This window comes from Arvicanthis niloticus, chromosome 3 (assembly GCF_011762505.2).
Source record: "Arvicanthis niloticus isolate mArvNil1 chromosome 3, mArvNil1.pat.X, whole genome shotgun sequence".
Classification (NCBI taxonomy): Eukaryota; Metazoa; Chordata; class Mammalia; order Rodentia; family Muridae; genus Arvicanthis; species Arvicanthis niloticus.
This window is the reverse complement of record NC_047660.1, coordinates 92,702,250-92,708,812: the sequence shown is the minus strand read 5'-3', so window position 1 is coordinate 92,708,812 and position 6,563 is coordinate 92,702,250. Positions and strand designations below refer to the sequence as shown.

At 43.2% G+C, this 6,563-nt stretch overlaps 1 pseudogene across 1 annotated transcript; it reads left to right on the top strand.

Moving 5' to 3' along the window:
* Positions 1-318: 318 nt before the first annotated feature.
* Positions 319-6,306, top strand: LOC117706182 (uncharacterized; annotated as a pseudogene). The gene is made up of 5 exons (XR_013109172.1): positions 319-448; positions 1,173-1,332; positions 2,267-2,398; positions 3,090-3,276; positions 5,652-6,306. The product of XR_013109172.1 is annotated as an uncharacterized LOC117706182 (transcript).
* Positions 6,307-6,563: the final 257 nt, after the last annotated feature.

Below are 6,563 nucleotides of genomic sequence, written 5' to 3'. Positions count from 1 at the left end.
CTAAACAACTCTCTCGATCCAAAGCACTTCACTTGTCATGAAGCAGAGAGAAATCTCTAACTTTGAATGGAGCAGTTGCCAAAGGGTATTCCCTGGGTCACATGAGAGGCTCCAGCAAAGGACACCCCAGAAATTGGACAATTTGGGGACAGATAGCAGGTAGAGCATGGCAGTTCCCAATGACATCATATGGAATGCCTTCCTTGGACAATCTCTTGTATCTAGGAAAGAAGTAGAATCTTCTGTGATGTCACCTGTGTTGTGGTGACAGCTGCCTGTGGGATATTTCTTCAGTGCCTGTTGGGTTCACAAACAGGCATGTTTTCCAGGCTGTTTAGGCTATTTTGGAAAGAGAATGGCGATCAAGGAGAGAACACTCCCAGTAAGAAGGAAGCTGGCCTCCTGTCTTGTAAAAAAGGAAGACTGAAATCATTCTGGGGAAGGCACAGTGTGTCCTGGGTAGAATTGGGGAACTTCCTGGAAGAAATAGGCTTGAGCTGGGCCTTCCAGCAGTATGCCTTACAGGCTGGAGCCTTGGAATTTCTCAATGGCAGAACAAGAGTCAAGAATTTCTGATTATTAGTTTGACAGGGAGCCAGGTACTGACAAGCCTGCAGCTACTATTCTGGGAGCTATTTAATTCCACTTCCAGGGGCAAAGAATACAGGGGGAGGCACTATGGGATTAACAATGTGTCCATTCATGGTAGGAGTTGAAGCCCTTCATTCTCTAGATGACTGCAGGTTAAAGGAGTCTCTGAGGACAGAACAGAGAAGGATGCTACCCTGGTCATGTGTGGGGTCTCAGATGCTTTGGGTTTCAACACACATGATTAGACCTTGATGGTGCTAAGCAATATGAACTCCAGGATTTACCTGCATCACATCTGATAGGAGCTGACAATGATCCCTAAATCTTCATGTCTGAGGCAGCTTATGGATTTCAGTGCAAGGGGCCCTGTAGTAGGGAGTGTGGCATATGTATGATGATGAAGGTTGGGAAGAGGGATATAGCTGAGCAGAACAGCTCAAAGATAGCTTTTCTGCTCCCTCTGGGATTCACCTTATCTCTGGCTTTTCCTCTTCTTCAACCTTCTTTTGGGGTTTCAGAATGGTCTCTCCTGCCTCTGAGCCATCAACTCTGCAAATTCCTAAGTGTATATCTATCTCCAGACTCTGCTAGGCAAACATCATCCCAGAATTCCACCATGAATAACCAGAAGCAGATGACAAAATTGGAAAAACTGAAATTGGAGATCAAGAAGATGAGCTTTGAGGAGGAAGAAATTAGTGAAATGCTGAACCTGTACAATTATGATGATTTGAACTACAGGTAGTAATTATGCTCAGTCCCCTGTTGACAGTATTGTGCCCTCTCTATTAACCCGAGATTTCCTCTCATCAAAGGAGTGTGTCATCTCTATTCATGCATGTTAGAAAGCCCTGACAGGTGTTGAGTAGTAGGATACTTGACCTTGAGGTGCTAGGAGTCTGATTGTTTCTGTCCACAACTGGAAGGACCTAGTCAGACTTGCTGTCTCTCAGTGTGTGAATGAAATGCCTGCAGGTCATCACTGCTTTCCTCTGAGTTTGGTCCTTATACTCTGAGACTATGGCACCTCCCTGGATTTAGTTGGCATTCTAATTGTGTTTGTGGGTGGGTTGGTGTGTATGTGTGTGAATGTAGTTTTGTGTGTATGTGTGCTGTTGAGGATCCAAGGATCTGGGACCTTTGATGGGGTTTGAGGATTGGTCTGATGCACAGTTTGCAGGTCAGTATACTGTTGAGTCCATAGAGGCCCAAATTGATCCACAGGGTACTTTGCTCCTTCTGTTTGCACTGGTGATACATAGGAATCTCCTGGGGGAGGAAGTGTTATTAAGCCTCTTTCTGGAAATACTATTCTTTTCCTCTGAGAATTCATGTAACAATAGGAACCAAGGATTGATATCCCTGCCTTAAAAATAAAAGTCATTAGAGATATCTGTTGGGCCCAAGTTTGTGGCAGAGACTAGAAGAATCTTCTCACAGAACTAGTGTATTCCTTCAGGCTCACATGAGATGCTCTCGAAGGTCTGCTTCCTCCATTTAGTCCCCTGGATCTGCTGTCCTGTGTCCAGGATTATAAATTTAATCAGAACTAATAGGACCCATTTCCAAAAAGCAAGGATGTGGCATGTATTATTGGCTGGGGTAGTCCAGGATATAGTTGTTTTGCACATGATTCTTAGAGAAATATTTGCTTGTTGGCCATGCCCTAACACAGGATGAACATCGAATTCAATATCATTAAAAGAAACCACGAAAAGACCATTATGAATATCCAGAAAATTACTGAGTCAATAACTGATGCCATGGAGAGATACAAGGAGGTCATAGAAGAAAACTATGCCTACAGGTGAGTGACTGACACAGCTGAGACCCCAGCACTAGGCAGGGAATGCTTCTGTCCTTCTAGGACTTTGAACAAATGTCAGGGCTCTGGTTCTATACTATCTGTTTCTTAACGGGAACCCTGCCTTGAGGCAAGGGGCATGGATTTGTACCTCTTGGACTCAGGTGTCCTAAGTCTGAAGAGTGTATAAGTATATAAGTTTGTAAGACCTTTCAATCTTTATTCTTCCAAATTCAAGATCCTCCACATAGAAAACATTTCAACCTTGATGGGAATATCAAAAACACTGAACCTCTAGGGCTCTGACAAGAGATTTAAAAATCTGGGATCCATGACAAAAATGGAAAGACTGTATTCCTGTCAGATATTCTCTCCTCTCTCAGAGAGGAATTGCCCTCTATCTGCTGATGGTTTTCTAGTACCAGGGACAGATAAGCACCCATGAGGAACATTTCCTCTTCCTTGATGGACATAAACTCTCTTGATGTCAGGACTTACAGAAGTACTTTCAGTCCAGTGGAATTTGGCTGGTCTCTGGGTATGACCTGCCTCTAACTGGTGCTGAGAGGTATACTGGGGACTCTAATCTGAGGCTGTCTAGGGACCAGGCCACTTGAGGGATGATGGTACTGGGAGGACTGTTAGGCCTATGGAAGCTGGCTGGGAATCACCATTTTGTTTGTTTGTGGTTCAGCACCAGGCACCGCCAACTCCTTAGAGAATGTTCTCAACTGAAATACAATATCAGGGTATTGCTGCAGAACTCGAACAGGAATCTGCTGGTAGAGCAGAGTGAACCACAAGTGTCCTATGGAGAAGATAAGAGCTTCTGTGAGGAGGCCAACAAGAACATCTATGTCCCAAGTGCCAAGCATCAGCAGGTAGGATGAGGCATCAGAGGCAGATTGGCCTCATGTCTAACCAGAAACATAGACAAACCAGTGTCACTCACTTGAATCATCTGCTTTGCCTAGCCTAAATTACCTTTTCTTCAAACATAACAGATTCCTCATTGTTTTCTGCTCACTGATGATTTTAGGGGGTTATCTCTCTCTCTGTTTCTCTCTCTCTCTCTCTCTCTCTCTCTCTCTCTCTCTCTCTCTCTCTCTCTCTCTTTCCGTGTGTGTGTGTGTGTGTGTATGTGCGTGTGTGTGTGTGGTGTTAATGTGTCTCTATGGGTGTGTCTTTGTTCATCCATGTACCTGTATGTGTCTCAAGATGCCAAGTTTAATGAGAAAAGCACTCTGAGATTTCCGTTTGCTTCCGGAAAATATCAAATACATCAATCCAATTATTCTGCATCTAAACCTAGCTCCCAAGAGAAACAGGACACACAAAATATCTTGGAAAGTCAGATTTTCAAATGATGAGGGGCAAAATTATTGATTCTCATTGAAGTCCTTTGGAACAAATCAAAGGAATATGGTGCATCGGGTAAGGGGGAGGTTGCTGTATAAAACCCATGTGATTATGTCCCTGTTCTGCTCTTGGTGGATTGTCATGGCCCACAGGAATGTCAGGTGGCTCACTGTGCCTTCTTAGCATTCCAGGTTGTTGTCCCCATTTTCTACTACCATTTACTTTCAAGCTACTTCTACTCAGTAAAACTTTGCCTTCGAGTTTGTCTTGGATTTTATTCCTTGACAGATTGAGTTGCTTGGAGCTGTATCTGCATCCAGCAGAATTCCCAGAGCTATGGAGCAAGAACAGGGCTATTTCAGGAGCCCCTTGAGGGTCATGATACTTTAAAGCACTCAGCCTGTATTATCTGTGTAGCATTCTGCAACTGCTGTTATTCAAAATCACTTTCTCTGAGTTAAAATCAGCCTCAATGGGGGTTGGGAATCATGAGGACCTTTAGACAGGTCTGGTAGTGTAAAATCAGGTAGGTCTGTGAGAAGCCATGTTCAGAAAGTAGAAACGAAGTCCCATTTACCCAGCGATTTCAGAACAAGTAGTAGATGTACACAGAACAACTAGGGCATATCAGAGTTGTAGTGGTCTGCACAGCAGCCCTGAAGGAGAAACTATCCAGATGTCCATCACCTAAAGAATGAAAATGTACCATATGGTCCAGGCCTTCCATGGACCTTTGCTCAGTGTGAGATAATCCAAACAAGCATTTGGCATTTCAACTAGTCAGCCTTATCTTACTCAAAGTATCCCTCACACAGTCACATTATGGGGAGAAATTTGTACATTTCTATCCTAGTTATGGGGATTTCTTATTATTCTGGGCTCATAGCTTTGGACATCAAGTCAGTCAGGCTATGGCAAAGGAAGCTCCTATGGGAAGAAGCTGTTTACTTGGGGACAAGTCTGAAAGAGTGAACAAGAACAAGAAGCTGGTCTACCACCAACCTGTGATCCTTAGCTGGAAAACAAGACTACTCTACACAGCCTTGGGAACTTGCTAAAACAGATTAGAAACAGGCCAAGAAGCCCGTTTCCAAGTTCAGTTTAAGAGTGGAAAGCACATCACTGACTGAGCTGTATATGCTATGCCACTAGTACCTATCCCATTTAAGATTTCATTTTTTATACCTGGAAAATATACTGGGGATTTTTATATTAGCAATAACTGGGAAATTAAACCATTTACTGCAATATACTGTGCTCATATTGTGTGAACACAAAGGTTTTGTGTGTTTGAGAGTGTGCCCTACAATAGCCATAGACATACAGGGGTATGTTCTGTTTCTTCATGACTATCACCTTATAGTTCAGTGACTAGCCTTGGGAATATTTTCCTTTAACACACTCTCGCTGATTATAGGACAAGGGCAGTGCCCATGGATATCATGGGAGATGGTTTCTCTGGGTATTTCCAGATAAAGGGATTGGCAAGTGGAACACAGGCAGGTTCCTGCACTGGAGAAATAATCAGCCTTCACTTCAATTCTTGGCAGGCTCCCCATAAGGCATCTACATTGTTTCCTAGGTAGCTCTCATCTCTCTTGAACTCAGATTCAGACATTGCTACAATGTTGTTATTTCTCAATATAATATAGCTGGATTATAGGAGAAATATGGTGGTTTTTTTAACTCCAGTACAGTGTGTAGTTCTCAGGTCCGTTTCTAGCAGTTTTTAAAAGCTGAGAAAGCAATCCACGCCCAGGTGCTCTATGACACTTGGGGATCAGGGAATGGCCTCAGCTGATGGGTCATGCTGGATTGTCCAGCTGAATAGAGCTGGTGTGGGAGGGATAGCTGAATTGACAAATCCTTACCAGGCCTTTGGCCCTTCCTTCCATAGTTCTGAATGCTCCAGCAGAAATTCATGGCACAGACCAGGACAAGATCTTCCACCAAGAGAACTGCTGTGTGAGGTGCACTGAGTGTGTGCAGCCAATGCACCACTATGGCATCTCATCCCTAATCACCATGGCAATAGATGGATGCAGTCTCTTCTTCATGTTGCTTTCCTGGGTGTGAATAGACCTTAATTTCATCTGGCCACTAGCCCAGCAAGAGTGCACATTTGGAGGAATTCAGAGAAGAGCTGAGGCACATCAAGAGCTGCTGGGCGTCCAGGAAGAGTCTGAGACTGTACAGTTTTTCTTGTCCTGAGGGGTCATCAAGAATAACTTCATGAATATCAGTTAACAAACTTGCAGACTTTGAGCCAAAAACTGTAACATGTCTTATGCTCAGTCTTGGGAGGACATATCCTTCATACACATACTGCAAAAAAAGGAGACCTGCTTACATTTCTCTTAAAAAGATGATTTCCATCAGTAACTGCTTTTCTACTATGTTGCCAAGGCCAGCCACAGGCTGTAAGTCTGTGCTGCAAAAGGAGCAGCCAAGGAATGCTGCTTCCCACAGTTCTGGAATTTGGATTTTCGTTTGCGTTTTTTCTAACTTTGGTTATTTGGTGTCGCTTGTTTCCATTTGAAGTTTTTTTATGGATTTGTTGCTGTTTTATTTTCGTAATTGGTTTGATATTTTGATAAGGCTATACACTGTACATATTGACTGCCCAGTTTCAGTTACTTTTGAGTAAATTGAATGTATTCTTATGAATGAAAGAGTGATCTCTAACTCTTCACTCATAAGAACCTTCTTTATTCGGGTGTAATGTCACCATGTTGAAATTCCACAGCTGTCAGACAGAGATCTTTAAATTCTCACGGGGCTTGGGCTTCTTAATTAATTCCTGATCTGG